Source organism: Pinus tabuliformis, chromosome 3_2, assembly GCF_031772625.1.
Source record: "Pinus tabuliformis cultivar Carrire ecotype Pingquan chromosome 3_2, CPIR1, whole genome shotgun sequence".
Taxonomy (NCBI): Eukaryota; Viridiplantae; Streptophyta; class Pinopsida; order Pinales; family Pinaceae; genus Pinus; species Pinus tabuliformis.
In genome coordinates, this window is record NC_142302.1 from 432,923,812 (window position 1) to 432,943,927 (window position 20,116).

Here is a 20,116-nt window from a genome sequence, read left to right on the forward strand (position 1 = left end):
TTATCTGTTAAACACGTGTGATGTAATGTTTTTAAATTTACATGTATGATTATTGCAAATTTCTATTTAACATTCGAGAAGCAATTGCATCTGCTAATGTATTTAAAGACCTTGGAATATGCTGATATTCAATGTAATCAAATTCACGTTCCAAGAGACGCACTCTCAAAAATAACCTTAATAACACTGGATTTCTAATGGCATACACTCTATTAAGCTGTAATACAACGAGTTCAGAATCTAACCTCACTATCAAACTCAGAATCCCAAATGAAATAGATTCAGACAATAACTCAATCACTGCACTGTACTCGGCAATGTTGTTTGTTGTTTGACCGAGGCTCACCCCATGCATAGAAACTAACTCGTCAGAGGGTGAATAGATAACCCAAGCTGCGGAAGAAATATTCCGTGTACTACGACAAGCACCATCAGCAAATCCAATGTATGTTTGGAGATGCATCGACATCTGCAATATCAAGAGTAAAACCAAGATAAGCCAGAATAACGACGAAAAACACTCTCTAAGCACACTGTCTAAACTAACAAACACACCAGCTAGAAAGAAAAACTAACCTAACTAAAAATTCTCTATACCTATCATTTAAGCATAATACCTCTTTAGGTAAAGTCCATTTCTGGGTTTACCCAAAGAGTCCCCGTCAAAGTCTACCAGCTCATAGGCCCCTTTTGCTAGCTTTTGCTTGACAATATAGGGCCCATGCCACATAGGAACGAATTTTCCAGCACCTAATTTATCATTAGCTTGATCATATAATAACACTAGGTCTCCTTCCGAAAAATTTCGAGGGGTCACATTTCGATCATACTGAGCTTTCATACGTTTTGCGTGAGTCTCGATTGCCAATGCGTCATCACGTCGAGTCTCATCTAATTGAGCTAAGTATAATAAACGCTTCTTCTCTTCGGAAGTAGCTGGAAGTAACTCGATGGCCATTTGCAGTGACGGGATTTCGCATTCAATGGGTAGCACAGCTTCCAAACCATAAACTAGTTGGAAAGGAGTGAACCCTGTTGATGTTTTCACTGAGGTTCGGTACGCCCAAAGCACTGAAAATAACATGTTGTGCCAATTCGACCGATGAATACCAATGATTCGTCGGATCATGATAACTAAAACTTTGTTGATGGACTCAACCAGACCGTTCGCTTGTGGATAATAAGGAGTTGAACTATCGTGACGCAAACCAAGCTGGCCTGTAAGTTCTGTCATCATAACGTTTCGAAAATGGCGCCCATGGTCAGTGATTATCGCTTGTGGGACACCAAACCTAGCAATAATGTGATTGAACACGAAAATTGCAGCTGTCTTGCCGTCTGCCTCGAATGTAGGCATCGCCTCGACCCACTTAGTAAAATAATCTACCGCGAGGATGATATACGCATGCCCCCCGGCTGAGTGAGGGTTACATGTAATAAAGTCGATACCCCATTTGGAAAAAGGACCAACGGCAATTATAGGGTGGAGAGGAGCAGGTGGAGCACGCATCTTTCGATCAAACACTTGACAGTTGTGGCATTTTCGGACCGCAGTAATACAGTCTTTAAATAAGGACGGCCAGAAGTAGCCAGCGCGCAATATCTTTTGGGCTGTGGCATACCCAGACATATGACCACCACACGCTCCAGAGTGACAGTCATTCAGAACCCTTTCGGCTTCTTCATGAGTTAAGCAACGTCGAAAAACCAAGTCCGCCCCACGGCGATAAAGAGTATCTCCAATAATTTTGTACTGTTGGGACTAGAATTGAATTTTCCGACGTTCCGACTTTGAAACTTCGGGCCGAAAGGATTGGGTTTGGAGATAGACGATGATATCTCCATACCATGGATCTAAAGTGCTGATTAGAAACAAAGATTCGTCCGCAATGGGCTCCTCTGCCACAGTTTCCGTGTCAGCACGCGGGAAGTCACACATTAACTCTGCAAAAACTAAAGATTTCTTAGACTTAGATTTTTCAAACTCCAAGTCGAACTCCTGCAGGATAATGATCCATTTAGAGTACTTTCCCCCTAGCAATTGTTTAGTCAAAATGTAGATCATAGGGTTGCAATCCGAAATGACTGTAGTTTTACGGAGTAAAATGTAGTGACAAAAACGTTGGACAGCTTGAACGGCTACCAATGCCAATTTCTCCACATGTGAATATTTGAGCTTAGTTGGATTTAACGTCCGACTAAGGTAATATATCACATGTTCCATTCCGAATTCATCTTCCTGTACTAAGACCATTCCAATGGTGGAATAAGCGGCAGCGAGGTACAAAAAGTAATCCTATTTGTAGTTGGGAGGATGCAGCAACGGTGCATGGGTCAACGCGTGCTTGAGTGCATCAAAAGATTTTTGAGCTATCTCATCCCAAGAGAATTGAGCGTTCTGTTTCAACAACCGGGTAAAACCCTTTGTAACCTCAGCGTAGTTAGGAATGAATCGTCGTAAAAAGTTTGCTTTCCCCTGCAAACTTTGGAGTTGGCGAAGACTCGAAGGAGGAGGCAATTTGATGATAGCTTTGACCTTCGAGGGATCGACGCGAATGCCGGCTTTCGAAACTACAAACCCCAGTAATCATCCCACTTCTATACAGAAGACACATTTGTGTGGATTCAACCGAATACGATAATGCCTACACCTCATGAAGATTGCTCGTAAATGGACAAGGTGATCAGCTCGACGTAATGAATGAGCGGGCAAATCATCGAGATACGGTTGCACAATGTGTTTGATGTCATGAAACGCATAAGACATCGCCCTTTGAAAAGTTGCTCCGGCATTCTTAAGTCCAAAAGGCAATTTGCAATAAGCAAATGTCCCCCATGGACAAATGAAAGCCGTTTTCAGTTGATCGGCAGGTGGAATATTGATTTGATTGTAACCAGAAAAACCGTCCATAAAGGAAAATATTTCACTGCCGGCACAATCATCAATTATTTGATCGATATAGGGTGTTGGGTAGTTGTCCTTTGGACAGGCTCGATTAATGTCCCTATAATCGATGCATATTCTTATTGTTCCCTGTTTTTTGTTAACTGGAACAATATTCGATACCCAATCCGTTAACGGGATCAGATAAATGAAACCTGCTTTCAACAGCTTCTCAACTTCTGCTTTAATTGCAGCCACTTTTCGTGGGTGAATCTGATGCAAACGTTGCCGGACGGGTTTAGCGTCCGGGTAAGTCCTGATCTCATGAACAACAATCGCGGGATCAATTCCTGGCATTTCCTCATAGGACCAGGCAAACACGTCACGGAATTCTTGAAATAGGGCCTTGTATGTCTGAATTTCGTCATCTGTACACGAGGCACCTATATGAATGTTCTCAACAATTCCGGGCTTAACTGAAATGTCAATGGGAATATTTCGAGAGATGTTTCCCAAATTCAGCTCTGAACCAGGATGTTTCATTGGATTCTGAGCTTCTTTGACATATTCAGCTGTAAAGATTGATGAGAAATCATTTTCAAAACGATCATCCTCAGGTAAAAAAGAAGATCTGTGATGGAGATCTTCCCATGGTAAATCTTCTACACACAGGACTTCACGAAGTTGCTCATCAGATGACACAACTTCGGGAAATTCTATTAACTCCGAGGTTGATGTGAAAAGTGATTCCTCACGGACCACATTCATTTGGTCAATTTTGGTTGAACGCGGGTCGGTAAAAGACTGCACGGCTTCATAGGCAATTTCATATGGACTCAAAGGCATAGCATCACCAAATGAGTCTATCTCAGATTCAGAAGGAATGATCCAAGGATCGTCATAAACAATGGTGTCTGAGGTAATCATATGAATGGATGCAAACGAAGACAATGCGTTGATTGGAGGAAAAGGGAAATTTCCCAGTAAACCAGCATCTTTAACTAATCCTACTCCAACATCCTTGTATGGGATAGTCGTTTTACCGACATGCTGAATACTCTCGGAAGAGGCTGGGTCGGATGAAAAGTAGGCCAGCTGGTCTATTGTTACGATCTTACTATTATGTGGAAACTTTATTACTCGGAAGACCGACGAAACGACCGCTGTCATAGCGTAAGACCAACTTCGACCCAAGAGAAGGTTGTAGTCTAGAGGGGCATCAACCACCTCCACATCTAGACTAACGGTTTTTCCTTCAACCCCTATAGGCAAATCCTGTAGAATGCCAAAAGGATGGAACCCACGGCCATCAAAGGCCTTAAGAATTGTTGGGGATTGATTTAGTGAAGGAGAACCAAGTGATCTCCAACACTGTATCGACATAATACACGTGGAAGCTCCCTCATCAATTACAGTCTGATGAATAGGCCTGTTTTTGACTATCACTGGGATCTGGAAAGCCATTTGATGAGGTAAACGTGGTGTACTATTTTCTAGATCAAAGATTATTAGGTTCGGGTCCTGAACATCAACAGCTCCTATAGCCGACAAAAATAATTTACGCTGTGTTGGGCATGATTGCAGCACTTCCAAAGCCGACATTGCTGAGGGTGAAACAGCTAAGTCCTCAACAATGTTATAATTCTGGGCCGCTCTCACATGTGGATTGAAAGCAGACTTTCGAAGTATACCCTTGGCGAGCGGTTTGATTACTAAGTCCGGGTTAGGTTTCTCGATCTGTAGTGGATCGGAACCGGGAGCTGAGGTTGATGGATTAGAATGAGAAGATTCTGCTTCTTTGCCATCAACAAGACTTTTACTACCATAATCTTGCGATCGAGTCGCAATCCTTACATGAGACATCATCAATATGGGTTCTTCACTGGCACTTGAGGAAGAACCTATCATCTTACTCTCCTGCTTTGGAAATGGATCTTTCAAAACAGCAGGAGTTTGGGAACCTTTAACAATCTTCGCAACCTCTGCCTGATGAGGGCAATCTCTTGTAAAATGATCCTCTTCACAAATAAGACAAGGATATCGAGGTTTGCGTTTTTCGTCATTGGTTTCCGACTTTTCAGTTTTCTCCTTTGGAGTTTTGTCTGCTTTATTCTTCTTCTTTCCTTTCTTTTTCCCACCGGATTTGGATTTAGCCGTAGATGTCTCTACAACGTGAATATCAGCGGAAACTTCAGCAGAAGAATCTCCTGTCGGGGAATCTGGTAAGGTTATAATAGGAGAAGAATCCTTGGAAGACTTCTTCTTACTTTTAGTATTCACTGTACCAATCATGCCATCAGCAGCATGAGATCCCGAAGGAGCAGCAGCGATTTGATTTGACTTAGGAAGATCTGGGATCTTTTCGTGTAACGTACCTGACTGAGTATAAACTAAGTCAAGGTACTGCGCTTGAGCAATCACTTGCTCCTCAGTAACTACTCTGCCCTTAGCTACGTCTTCAGTAATCTTCGGTAACAATGATTTAACAAACCATTCAGCTAAGATCTGGTCCGGGATAAAAACTTTCACTAACCGTCTTCGACGTCTCCATTCATGAATATGATCGGAAATATATGTGGACGTCGATTGTTTTAATGAAGTTAGTAACTCCGTGTCATTATCATATCTGACCGGCAACTGAAAATGAGTTAAAAACGAGGTAGCTAACTGGCTAAAATTATAAAAAGAGGCCCGTGGTAACTCAATGTAGTACTTGACCGCGAGACCAATGAGAGTACGCTGGAAAAGACGTAAGCGGATCGAATCATCCGAGATGGAATTAGAGGCACACCAGAGGTGGTAAGTCATCACATGATTCGACGGGTCCTCTCTAGACTTACCTTCGAACTTGGGAATGTCACTGGGCAACTTATTTGGCATTGGCAGCCAAAACGGAAGATAATTTATTGGATCGTTCATTAGGCGCGACAAGTCTGGGAAATCCAAAGTTGCGATAAACGATAACTGCTGATTAGGATCCCTAAAACTCTGGGTCACGAGACCAGTCCCAGGAGGAGGATATCCAGGATAACTTGGAATAGGAATCGCGTTCGGGATATTGTATCCTCCTGGAAAACCAGGATTAACCGGACCGTACTGGGGTTGTTGTGATTGTTGATAAGTGTACCCAGGATACGGTTGATACTGGTAAACTGGCTGCTGGACAGCAGGACCAAATTGGTACTGTCCCTGGTACGGTTGATAAGTGAATTGTGGTTGACTAGTGACAACCGTACTTAAACCAGGTTGTCCTACAGGCATCTGAACCGTAGTTTGAATCGTGGATCCAGACGATGGTAAAGACGTCTGAGGAGTAGATACAGAGACAGTAGAAACCGGAGTTGTCGATACTCCAGAAGTAAGTGGGGTAGATTGAACAGATGTTGCGGTAGTTGCAGCAGTCGTTTGGGATGGAGTACTAGGTGCAATAGGCCCAGACTGAGAAACTACCGAAGGTACAGAAGTTTGAATATTAGGCTGGACTGGTTGCTGGGGTGAACCAGAAACTAAGGGTTGTCCAGTTTGAGATGACAACTGTACACTTGGCTGCAATACCTGTTGAACTTGCGATGGATCCCACACTATGTTCATTCCGGGGTATTGACCCATAACAGGTTGAGGATATTGAGATCCATAACTGGATTGAGGGTAGAATTGATAATTGAAAGGTACATTTCCCGTACCTTGAACATAAGATGGACCTTGGGGTGGTTGGAAACCTTGACTCGAGTACTGACCTTGGGGTAGATACCCTTGAGGTAGGTACTGATACTGGGGTTGACCTTGAGGTATAAACTGATACTGAGGTTGACCTTGGGGTACATATTGAGTCTGGGGTTGACCTTGAGGAATGTATTGTACCGTAGGCACATATTGTCCTTGAGGTTGCCCCCCAGACACAATTTGTGTACCTTGAGGTTGCCCCCCAGGCGGTAACTGGCCACCTTGAGGTTGAGAACGGGGAATTGAACCTGACATCATATAAATGTCTCCTACGCTCAACGGTTTATTACCATTGTTTCCAGTTAACAACCCATGTTCAATGGGTTGAGGAGATGCTCCCGCAAAAGTACCAGAAAGTGACTGATACCAGAGGGAACAGAAGGACCGCCATACAAAAAGGATTCAGGCGATTGAGTAAACATGGATGACTGACCTGACATATTTACGGGAGTATAAAGACATCCAGGTGGATAAGGAGCACGAGGCGGAGAGAAATTTAACCCTGAGTTGTCCAAATAATTAGTTAAAGAAAGATACCAAGTAGTACTTCTAGGTGGACTGTAAAAAATGGATTCACGCTCCCTTAGATCAATAGTAGGTTGATTTTCAGGGATAGGGACACCTATTTCTTCTTCTGGAGAAAGTTCTTCAATAGCTATCAAACCAGAAGGAAGATTTTCGGTGATGACTCTTTCTACCCTAAGTGAATCAGGAGCACTAGAAGTTGGAGAGACTAACCCCGATGTTGGAGTAATAGGTTCAGATATCTCAGGTTCTTTGCCTATATCACTAGTAGATGAAAAACTACCGGCAAGTTCGGAAACCGAAATAGCTTCAGGATTATAACCTGTTTCTAGAGTTTGGTAATCAGGATGAACTACCAACGAAGACTCTCCTTCTTCAGGTGAACCTAATTTACTGCCACTAGGAGTTACGAGGACTTTCAAACCTTTGTAATGACCCGGGACGTCTTCAGGAGGTTGGCCCCGAAGTCTACAGGACTTCCTCAACAAATCGACCACGTTACAACCTCAGGAGACTGGCCCCGAAGTCTACGGGACTGTCTCGGTAATTCAGCCACAGTTAAAAATTTTAACTACTGCACACGCAAACAAAGTAAAATCTCAAAGCAAACCGCCTAAAGTCTCTAAAGAACCAAACAAATTCGAATCACACGCCTAAAGAATCTAGGGCGTCAAACCATACATAAACAGTAACCTTCCGGGCCAAAAACACTAGTTGGTGATGAAATCCAACATCGCAGAATTCAGTACAGAAGTGGCGGGTGGAACAGTTACCCTGACAACCTGCTTAATGAATAGACTGGCGCAAGTTCCTCCACTTTAACCGTCCCGAGTGAAGTGAACCCCCCAGAAAATCCAAGTGAGTCTAGCCGACGTCTGCTCGAGGTACAGTGGGATCTTCCCTCCACCGTCACCTTGGGTAGAATCCTAAAGATAATAGTCACTAAGGTTACCAACAGCAACAAATACACCTAGGGGAACAGTCTACGATCCGATAGCACGCAAGGGCAGAGTAACAAGCTCAATCCCCTTGCCGACTCCTTGACAATAATCCAAGGTTTACTGACAAGTGACCCCAGGCTCCTCGACAATGGTCAATCCGAGGTTTACCGTTTGTAGTACGTGCGTATTTGGCGTCGTTCCCAATGAAGGAGGATTGATCCCCTTACTGGTTCGGACATGATCTCGTGCTTCCCCTTTAAGAGGAGCTTTCCCAGAGCATAAATGTAACTATTGGATTTATCCTACCACAAGATGAGCTACTTGTTTGGTTTTGCTGTCTTGGAGAGTTAATTACTCTCCTACTCCAAGACACTAGCCTGATCTATATTGGTGTTTCAGAGCCCTAGTAAATAAAAAGTTACTAAGTAAATTTTACTTTAAGCGTTAATTTTTATGGCTTTTCTTTAGGACAAAAGGTAGTGGAGATGAAACTGATGGTGTGTAGACTCGACTCAAATCCACTAAAAAGATGCACCTAAGATGATTTAAGCTATCTTTCTTTTCAATGAATTCCCTAGCTAAGAGAGTTGGAGAATGCAAAATTTATAAAGACAACTTTCTTGGCAATGAAAATCAAAGAAACAATCTCTTTATCTTTTCCAAAGCACACAACACATGACCACTAATTATTTGCACGAAAACTTCCTTTCTCTTTTCAAAGACTTCAAACGCTACTTAAAACAAACTTTTTCAAAAGAGATTTTTTGTATTTTTCCTATTTTAACAAAGCATGTAAATCTACTTAACAAAAATCAATTTTAAGATCTATGAAAATCTAAAAGAAATTTATCTCAAAGAAAATCTAAGAGAAATTTACCTAAAAGCAAATCTAATGAGGTAAAAGCCTACAAAATATAATTCCAGGATGTTTTACTCAGTTAAAATTCAACCAAGGACTAATTCATGCAGAATCATAAACCAGTCAAAAACAAAAATAAAAAATCTTTTGTTCTTTTTCTTAAGAATGAAATTCACAGCTTTAACCAACAAGCCTTCTCGAAATTCCGCAAAGAGACAACACAAAGGTAGGTTTCTCACAAAGGTGGATTTTATGAAAGGTCTGACTCCTAAGAAGACTGAAAAGACCAGGGATATCCAAGGTTTTTACAACTTCTAAAGCCAAAGTCACTACAAGACCAATACAAAAATCAAACCTAGGGCTAGAACTTCTATGAACTTCACTAAAACCCTTGATGCTAATGAAACAAGCTTAGATGAAAACTTTTGACAGGTAACCAGTGGATCTGGGCAGTAAAAAACAAATTATAAACAAAATCTAATGGGTAAAAAAGGAAAAAATGGAATTTTCTCAACTTTTGACAGGGTACGCAGGCAACATGTTTGCACAGGTACGGCCACGCTCTGTGTACAACGCAGAAGTGCGTACAGGTACGCACTGTGCTTAACGCAGAGGTTGCGTACTGCTCTCAAAACCAAGAAAAATAAAAACTAACTCAACCCTAAGCTATTCCACCCAAATTCACAGTCAATTAGTTAAAAACCAGAAAGAAATCAAATTTTCTCAAATCAAAGCATCAATCAAAAGAGAAATCAATCAAATCCATGGATTCCCCAGTATGGTCGCCATTTTGTCATGCGGAAAGAGTCAATTTTGCAGACAAAACCGACCTCCCTAGAAGCTAAGGCTTTCTAGTGACAAACAAAACAATCAAGCACTATCTTTCCCTAAATATGCATTTAAAATACAAGCAACCAGGTGTTTAAAGCATACCTTTAGTCCAACGCTGTTTGTAGTAGCCAAGCCTCTCCGATCCAGATGAGCTCCTCCTTCTCCTTGAAGCCTGCATTCACTAACAAGTAAACGATTACATAGCACCTGAAGAACTCATATAATAAAACATATTCATCATAAAGACCAAGGAGTATATGAAACAAATTATATATAACAACTTGTTGAGAAAAATGAACTTAATTGTATTAATTGGAAACAAAAGAAACCATTACAACCAGTGCCTTGGTGTTGTGCAGGTCTCTCCCAGGGTCCAACAAGAGTTCTCCTTTACTTTGATCAGCTCACCCACTTCCAAATGAAGCTAAGAAAGGATGGGAATCTCTCCTCTCAAGCTCTATAAGGGAGTCCTAATTTCAGCAGCATCTACCCTTAGGAATGTTCAGATTTCAACCTCCCCTCCCTCTGGCCCAATGCCTGTATTTATAGTGCTTTGGAGGAAGTTAATAAGGTCCACCATCAATGGGATAAGTCCCTCTTTCAATGGGATAGCTCCCCTCTTGATGGGATAAGTTCCTCTTTCTTTGGGATGCATGAACCATCTGGAGGCGCTCAATCCACGTCAAACCATCTTCTAGAATGCTCTAGATTCAACCACAAGTAACTTTTTTGAAGTAAAACTTGTCCCTTTTGACCTTTACAGGAGTATGCACCCACCCCTTTACAGACAGAGCGTACAAGTACGCAGGTATTATGAACTTGAGGTGCGTACACGCAGGTAAGGGTAAGAGAAACTGTGTAACCAGAGTTATATTGACTTTTAAAGACTTTCTCTCTTTTTTGGAGTTTGACATGAGGAGCAGAGGTATAAGACTTGCCAAGGAGAATAGTATGACAATTGATGGGGCCATACTGACTGCAAATAGTCATGGTGACAAATTTTAGTGTAACACCGCTCTGTCCCTAAAGGTGTGGGTGCGGACCCCTGTGAAAGTCAAAAGGCGCAAGTTTTATCTTAAAAAACTCACTTTGGGTTAATTCTAGAGGATTCTAGAAGGAATTTTGACTTGGATTGTTCACTCTGAGGTGGTTCATGCATCCCAAAAGAGAAGGAGCTAATCCCTTGATGAGAGGAGCTATCCCTTTGAAGGAGGGCTTTATCCCTATGAAGGAGGACCTAGTAACCTCCCTCCATTGCACTATAAATCCAGGCATTGGGCTGGTTGCTGGAGGGGTTAGAAGCTGAACATTTTTGAGGGTAAATGCTGGTGAAATCAAGACTTCCTAGTTGATCTTAAGAGGAGAGATCACATACCTTTTTGGCTTCATTGGGGAGTGAGTGAAACTTGTCAAAGTAGAGGAGACTTCTTGCTGGACCTTGGGAGGAGCTTATACAGCATCAAGGCACAGGTTGTAAAGTTCTTCTTCTTTTGAATTCATACAATCAAACTCATTTTTCTCAACAAGTATCTCATGTTATTTGTTTCATGGACTCCTTGACTTTCATGTTAAATATGTTTTATCATATTGGCTTTTCAGGTGCTATTTAATTTGTTTGCCTTGTTTGTGTTTGCAGATTCGCGACAAAGGAGCTCATTTGGATCGAAGGAGCGAGGGCATCCACAAACTTGCGTTGGACCTAAGGTAGGCCTTAAAAACAATTGTTTGCCATTGTTTATAAAAGAAAATTTAGAGAAAGATAGTGTCTGGTTGGTTTGCTTGTCATTAGGTCTTCTTTAGATTCTAGGAAGGTCTATCTTGTCCGCAAGATCTACTTATTCTGTCGTGTATTTTTCTAAGCCTTCCAATTCATTTTTTGAGGAAGTTACACATATTAGCTAGGGAAGTGACTTAGTGTTACACAAAAATATCTTCACCATGATTATTTGTAGTCAGTATGGGTATATCATCACTTGTACTATCCTCCTAAGAAAGTCTCAGACCTCAGCTCTTCAAGTCAAGCTTTGAAAATGAGAGAAAGACACTAAAAAATAAATGAAACTCTGGTTCTGCACTTTCTCTCACTGTCACCTGCTGTCCCGCACCTTCTGTTTACAAAAGCTGCGGACCTGCCCGCTCTCTCCCTAAAGGTGTGGGTGCGGACCCCTGTAAAAGTCAAAAGGTGCAAGTTTTATCTTAAAAAACTCACTTTGGGTTAATTCTAGAGGATTCTAGAAGGAATTTTGACGTGGATTGTTCGCTCTGAGGTGGTTCATGCATCCCAAAAGAGAAGGAGCTAATCCCTTGATGAGAGGAGCTATCCCTTTGAAGGAGGGCTTTATCCTTTTGAAGGAGGACCTAGTAACCTCCCTCCATTGCACTATAAATCCAGGCATTGGCTGGTCGCTGGAGGGGTTAGAAGCTGAACATTTTTGAGGGTAAATGCTGGTGAAATCAAGACTTCCTAGTTGAGCTTAAGAGGAGAGATCACATACCTTTTTGGCTTCATTGGGGAGTGAGTGAAACTTGTCAAAGTAGAGGAGACTTCTTGCTGGACCCTGGGAGGAGCTTGTACAGCGTCAAGGCACAGGTTGTAAAGTTCTTCTTCTTTTGAATTAATACAATCAAACTCATTTTTCTCAACAAGTATCTCATGTTATTTGTTTCATGGACTCCTTGACCTTCATGTTAAATATGTTTTATGATATTGGCTTTTTAGGTGCTATTTAATTTGTTTGCCTTGTTTGTGTTTGCAGATTCGCGACAAAGGAGCTCATTTGGATCGAAGGAGCGAGGGCATCCACAAACTTGCGTTGGACCTAAGGTAGGCCCTAAAAACAATTGTTTGCCATTGTTTATAAAAGCATATCTAGAGGAAGATAGTGTCTGGTTGGTTTTCTTGTCATTAGGTCTTCTTTAGATTCTAGGAAGGTCTATCTTGTCCGCAAGATCGACTTATTCCGAGGTGTATTTTTCTAAGCCTTCCAATGCATTTTTTGAGGAAGTTACACATATTAGCTAGGGAAGTGACTTAGTGTTACACAAAAATATCATCACCATGATTATTTGCAGTTAGTATGGGTCTATCATCACTTGTACTGTCCTCCTAAGAAAGTCTCAGACCTCGGCTCTTCAAGTCAAGCTTTGAAAATGAGAGAAAGACATTAAAAAATCAATGAAACTCTAGTTTCGCACTTTCTCTCACTGTCACCTGCGGTCCTGCACCTTCTGTTTACAAAAGCTGTGGACCTGCCCACTCTGTCTCTAAATGTGTGGGTGCGGACCCCTATGAAAGTCAAAAGGCGCAAGTTTTATCTTAAAAAACTCACTTTGGGTTAATTCTAGAGGATTCTAGAAGGAATTTTGACGTGGATTGTTCGCTCTGAGGTGGTTCATGCATCCCAAAAGAGAAGGAGCTAATCCCTTGATGAGAGGAGCTATCCCTTTGAAGGAGGGCTTTATCCCTTTGAAGGAGGACCTAGTAACCTCCCTCCATTGCACTATAAATCCAGGCATTGGACTGGTTGCTGGAGGGGTTAGAAGCTGAACATTTTTTAGGGTAAATGCTGGTGAAATCAAGACTTCCTAGTTGATCTTAAGAGGAGAGATCACATACCTTTTTGGCTTCATTGGGGAGTGAGTGAAACTTGTTAGAGTAGAGGAGACTTCTTGCTAGACCCTGGGAGGAGCTTGTACAATGTGAAGGTACAGGTTGTAAAGTTCTTCTTCTTTTGAATTAATACAATCAAACTCATTTTTCTCAACAAGTATCACATGTTATTTGTTTCATGGACTCCTTGACTTTCATGTTAAATATGTTTTATGATATTGGCATTTCAGGTGCTATTTAATTTGTTTTCCTTGTTTGTGTTTGTAGATTCGCGACAAAGGAGCTCATTTGGATCGAAGGAGCGAGGGCATCCACAAACTTGCGTTGGACCTAAGGTAGGCCCTAAAAACAATTGTTTGCCATTGTTTATAAAAGTATATTTAGAGAAAGATAGTGTCTGGTTGGTTTGCTTGTCATTAGGTCTTCTTTAGATTCTAGGAAGGTCTATCTTGACCGCAAGATCGACTTATTCCGTGGTGTATTTTTCTAAGCCTTCCAATGCATTTTTTGAGGAAGTTACACATATTAGCTAGGGAAGTGACTTAGTGTTACACAAAAATATCGTCACCATGATTATTTGTAGTCAGTATGGGTCTATCATCACTTGTACTGTCCTCCTAAGCAAGTCTCAGACCTAAGCTCTTCAAGTCAAGCTATGAAAATGAGAGAAAGACATTAAAAAATCAATGAAACTCTGGTTCCGCACTTTCTCTCACTGTCACCTGCGGTCCCTCACCTTCTGTTTACAAAAGTTGTGGACCTACCCGCTCTGTCCCTAAAGGTGTGGGTGCGGACCCCTGTGAAAGTCAAAAAGCACAAGTTTTATCTTAAAAAACTCACTTTGGGTTAATTCTAGAGGATTTTAGAAGGAATTTTGACGTGGATTGTTCGCTCTGAGGTGGTTCATGCATCCCAAAAGAGAAGGAGCTAATCCCTTGATGAGAGGAGCTATCCATTTGAAGGAGGGATTTATCCCTTTGAAGGAGGACCTAGTAACCTCCCTCCATTGCACTATAAATCTAGGCATTGGGCTGGTTGCTGGAGGGGTTAGAAGCTGAACATTTTTGAGGGTAAATGCTGGCGAAATCAAGACTTCCTAGTTGAGCTTAAGAGGAGAGATCACATACCTTTTTGGCTTCATTGGGGAGTGAGTGAAGCTTGTCAAAGTAGAGGAGACTTCTTGCTGGACCCTGGGAGGAGCTTGTACAACGTCAAGGCACAGGTTGTAAAGTTCTTCTTCTTTTTAATTAATACAATCAAACTCATTTTTCTCAACAAGTATCTCATGTTATTTGTTTCATGGACTCCTTGACTTTCATGTTAAATATGTTTTATGATATTGGCTTTTTAGGTGCTATTTAATTTGTTTGCTTTGTTTGTGTTTGCAGATTCGCGACAAAGGAGATCATTTGGATCGAAGGAGCGAGGGCATCCACAAACTTGCGTTGGACCTAAGGTAGGCACTAAAAACACTTGTTTGCCATTGTTTATAAAAGCATATTTAGAGAAAGATAGTGTCTGGTTGGTTTGCTTGTCACTAGGTCTTCTTTAGATTCTAGGAAGGTCTATCTTGTCCACAAGATCGACTTATTCTGTGTGACAAAATGGCGACCATACTGGGGACTTGATTGTTTTCCTTGTTTTTACTTTGACCTGAGAAACTGTGTTTTTGCTTCTGTTTTTAGCTTGTTGTGTGTAAAATTGGGTAGAGTTTGTAGATCCAGGGTTATTTTTCGCTTTTCATAGCTTTGGGAGAGGACCGCACCCTAGCCTTTTGACACAGTGCGTACATATCCGCACCTTTGCTTTTAGCACAGAGCGGGACCGCACCTGTGTTAACTGTGGGCCTGTGGACCCTGTCAAAAATTTGAAAAACCTAAGATTTTCTCTATTAGTCAGCTTAGTTTTTGTTTAGAAATTGTTATCCACTACCCAGACCTGCATATAACTTGTCAGAAGCTTTCCTTAGGTTGATTTCATTAGTGTTATAGTTTTAGGTGAAATTCCTAGGAGTTTTGCTTGTTGGGCTTGTTTTTCATTTTGGTTGTGTAGTGGCTCTGAGCTTAGAAGTTGTAGGGACTTCAGATCACCTTGGTGTCTACCAGCCTTCTTATGAGTCTGACCATTTATGAAATCTCCCCTTGTTGAGGAATCTGCTTTGAGTTTTCTCTTTACAAAACTTCGAAAAGCTTGTGTTTAAAATTTTGGATTTTCATTTTCAAAAAGAAAACAAAATTGGTTGTTCTTGACTGGTTTGTGATTCTGCATAAATTGATCCTTAGCTTACATCTAGCTAAGTAAAACATCCTTAAAAAAGACATCTTGTAGGCTTTGACTTCAAATAGGTTTTTATAACTTATAGATCTTGAAGTTAGTCATTTCCATAGTTTTGAGTATTTTATAAAAAATATAAAAAATCTCTTTTGAAAAAAGTTTGTTTTTTGTAGTGGTTGAGTGCTTTGAAACGAAAAAGGGAAATTTTTGTGAAATAACTAGTTGTCTCGTTTTGAGTGCATTGGAAAGGACAAAAGCTCTTCTTTTAATTTGTTTGATTAAGAAAGATTTGTGTTTACAAAAGTATTTGCATTCTCAAACTCTTTCTTAGTTTAGAAGTTCATCGAAGAGAAAAAGATTGTTTAAATCATCTTAGGTGCATTTTTAGTGATTTTGAGTCGAGTCTTCATACCACGAGTTTCATCTCCGCACCTTTTGACTTAAACAAAAACCAATAAAAAATAACGCTTAAAGTAAAATTCATCTAGTAACATTTTTATTTCTAGGGCTCTGATACACCAACTTAGCTTAGGCTAGTGTCTTGGAGTAGGAGAGTAATTAACTCTCCAAGATAGTAAAAACAAACAATTAGCTGTATCTTGTGGTAGGGAAGAAATCCAATTGTTGCATTTATGCTCTGGGAAAGCTCCTCTTAAAAGAGAAGCATGAGATTATGTCCGAACCAGTGTGGGAATCAATCCTTCCTCATTGGGAACGATGCCAGATATTCACGTATTAAAAACAGTAAACCTCGGATTAACCATTGTCGAGGAGCCTAGGGTCACTTGTTGGTAAACCTTGGATTATGTCAAGGAGCCTTCAAGGGGATTGAGCTTGTTACTCTGCCCTTGCGTGCGTATCGGATCGTAGACTGTTCCCCCAGGTATATTTGTTTCAGTTGGTAACCTTAGTGGCCATATTCTTTAGGATTCTTCCTGAGGTGACAGTGGTGGGAAGATCCCACTGTACCTGGAGCAGACATCGGCTAGACTCACTTGGAATTTTTGGGGGGTTCTCTTCACTCGAGACGGTTAAGTGGAGGAACTTGTGCCAGTATATTCATTAACAAGTTGCCGGGGTAACAGTTCCAACCGTCATTTCTGTATTGAACTCTGCGACGTTGGATTTCATCAGCAACTAGTGTTTTCAGTACGGAAAGTTACTGTTTGTGTGTGTTTGATCTCCTAGATTCTTTAAGTGTGTGATTCAAATTTGTTTGGTTCTTTAGAGGCTTTAGGTGGTTTTTATTGAGATTTTACTTTATTTGTGTGTGAAGTAGTTAAAAGTTTTTAACTGTGGCTGAATTACCAAGGCAGTCCCGTAGACTTCGGGGCCAACCTCCTGAGTTTTTAACCGTGGCTGATTTACTGAGGAAGTCCCGTAGACTTTGGGGCCAACCTCCTGAGGAAGTCCCGAGCCAGCTTGAAGGCTTGAAAGTCCTCGTAACTCCTAGAGACAGTAGAGTTGGGTCACCTGAAGAAGGAGAATCTTCTTTGATAATACATCCTAATTTTCAAACATTAGTGGAAGATTATAATCCACATTCAGTGTCTGTTTCCGAAGTTACTGGTAGTTTTTCATCTACTAGTGAGATAGGTGAGGAACCTGAAATATCCAAACCTGAAAGTGAATTTGCTGCTACTCCGACATCGGGGTTTGTTTCTCCAGCTTCTAGTGGTCCTGGTTCACCTAGGGTAGAAAGAGTAATCACCCAAGATCTTCCTTCTGTACTTATTTCTATTGAAGAACTTGCTACTCTGGAAGAAGAAGTAGGCATCCCTATCCCTGAAAATCAACCTGTTATTGAGCTAAGGGAACGTGAATCAATTTTTTACAGTCCACCTAGGAGCAGTACTTGGTATCTTTCTTTGACTAATTTCTTAGAAAACCCAGGGTTAAGTTTTTCACCACCTCACGATCCTTATCACCCAACACCTAGAGGTTATTATCCTCCGTTAAATATGTCAAGACAGTCGTCCATGTTTACTCAATCGCCTGAATCCTTTTTGTACGGCGGTCCTTCTGTTCCCTCTGGGTATCAGTCCCTTTCTGGTACTTTTTCGGGAGCATCTCCTCAACCCATTGAGCAAGGGTTATTAATTGGAAGCAATGGTACTAAGCCGTTGAGCGTAGAAGACATTCTCATGATGTAAGGTTCTATTCCCAATCCTCAACCTCAAGGTGGCCAGTTACCACCTGGGGGGCAGCCTCAATTATCGCCTGGGGGCCAACCTCAAGGTACCCAATTTGCATATGGGGGGCAACCTCAAGGACAGTACATACCTATGGGACAGTACGTTCCTCAAGGTCAACCCCAGACTCAATATGTACCCCAAGGTCAACCCTAGTATCAATTTATACCTCAAGGTCAACCCCAGTGTCAGTACGTGCCTCAAGGGTATCAATCCCAAGGTCAGTACTCGAACCAAGGTTTCCAACCACCCTCCGGTCAAACGTATGTTCAAGGAACGAGAAATGTACCTTTAAATTATCAATCCTACCCTCAACCCAGTTATGGTCCTCAATATTCTCAACCTGTTATGGGTCAGTACCCCGGAATGAATATAGTGTGGGATCCATCGCAAACTCAATAGGTGTTGCAGCCAAATGTACAGTTTTCATCTCAAACTGGACAACCCTTAGTTTCTGGTACACCCCAGTAACCAGTCCAGTCTAACATTCAAACTTCTGTACCTTCGGTAGTTTCTCAGCCTGGGACTAGTACGCCTCGTACTCCGCCTCAAACGACTACTACAACTGCCGCAACATCTGTTCAATCTACCCCACCTACTTCCGGAGTATCGACAGTTCCGGTTTCTACTGTTCCTATATCTACTCCTCAGACATCTTTACCACCGTCTGGATCTACGATTCAAACTTCAGTTCAGATGCCTATAGGACAACCTGGTTCAAGTACGGTTGTCACAAGTCAACCACAATTTACTTATCAACCGTACCAGGGACAGTACCAATTCGGTCCTGCTGTGCAGCAGCCAGTCTATCAGTATCAACTGTACCCTGGGTACACTTATCAACAACCTCAACAACCCCAGTACGGTCCGGTTAATTGTGGTTTTCCAGGAGGATACAATATCCCAAATGCAATTCCTATTCCTAGTTATCCCGGATATCCTCCTCCTGGGGCCGGTCTCATGACCCAGAGTTTTAGGGATCCTAATCGTCAGTTACCGTTTATCGCAACTTTGGACTTGCCTGACTTGTCACGCCTAACGAATGATCCCATTAATTATCTTCCGTTTTGGCTGCCAATGCCGAATAAGCTGCCCAGTGACATTCCTAAGTTCGAAGGTAAATCAGGAGAGGACCCGTCGAACCATGTGATGACTTACCACCTCTGGTGTGCATCTAACTTCATTTCAGATGATTCAATCCATCTTAGACTTTTCCAGCGCACTCTAATTGGTCTCGCAGCTGTGGAGCGATAAAAAGGTGTCTTTTGAACTCCTAATTACCTTCACATTAATTATCAACCCAGGGACGACTTTTTATTTCAAGAGTGTACTCAGTCTGAGGCGGCTATTTACTCAAGAGTAATGCTTAGTAGTATAGCGTTGCTAAACTATGACTAAATTGCTCTAAAAGAATAAAATCACACAAGGCAGCTTATCAGTCAAGGGTGCGGAAGCGATAACCCATCCCTCTAGAAACTGATGGAAAGGAAATTAGAGCATGGACCAAAGATCTGGGAGCTAAGCAGCGACTTGCTGACTCACTACAGCCTTAGACCTTCTCTCACACCAAAGCAGTAAATGCAAGGAAATGGAATGGCAGCAAGTAAAATGAAATAGCAAAAGGAAATAGAACATCAGTAAATGAAACAGCAATCAAAAGAACTAAATCTCGTGAGTCAAAACCAACTTACTCACACTCTGCAATAAAATAACAATCTTCTCTTTTAAGGCAAATTGGATGGAATGTACTTTATGGAACAACACTCATCGATCATATATGCACACTTCACACTAATATAGTAATCTGACAATTACGGATAATACGACTATGTTTCCAAATAGAATAACATTACTTTCGGATTCCCATAATCAGGATTTCAAATGAATGAAATGACAGTAATATTCAATACAGACGCTCTGTAACAGAAATAAATGGTTGAGACTAAAAGCATGCGATCAACTCTGAAAAGATTCAATTATACAATGCAGAGTCATTACACAGATTTCCTGAGAAAAACCATTAGTGAATTGATCATAACAGAGCATAACATAGCATATGAAAGATATATCAGATTACCGAGTAATAAAGATAAGCAAACCACGCATAACTCATAGTATAATGATACAGCAGCAATTGTAAAGATATGATACACAACAGCAGCAACGTACTCCACCAGAGGCTAGGCCCTTAGCCGCTAGCGGACGCTGCTGGGTTACTTCAGAAGGAAAAGAGTGAACAACAACGCCCAAATTATGAATTAATCATTAAATAGTGAA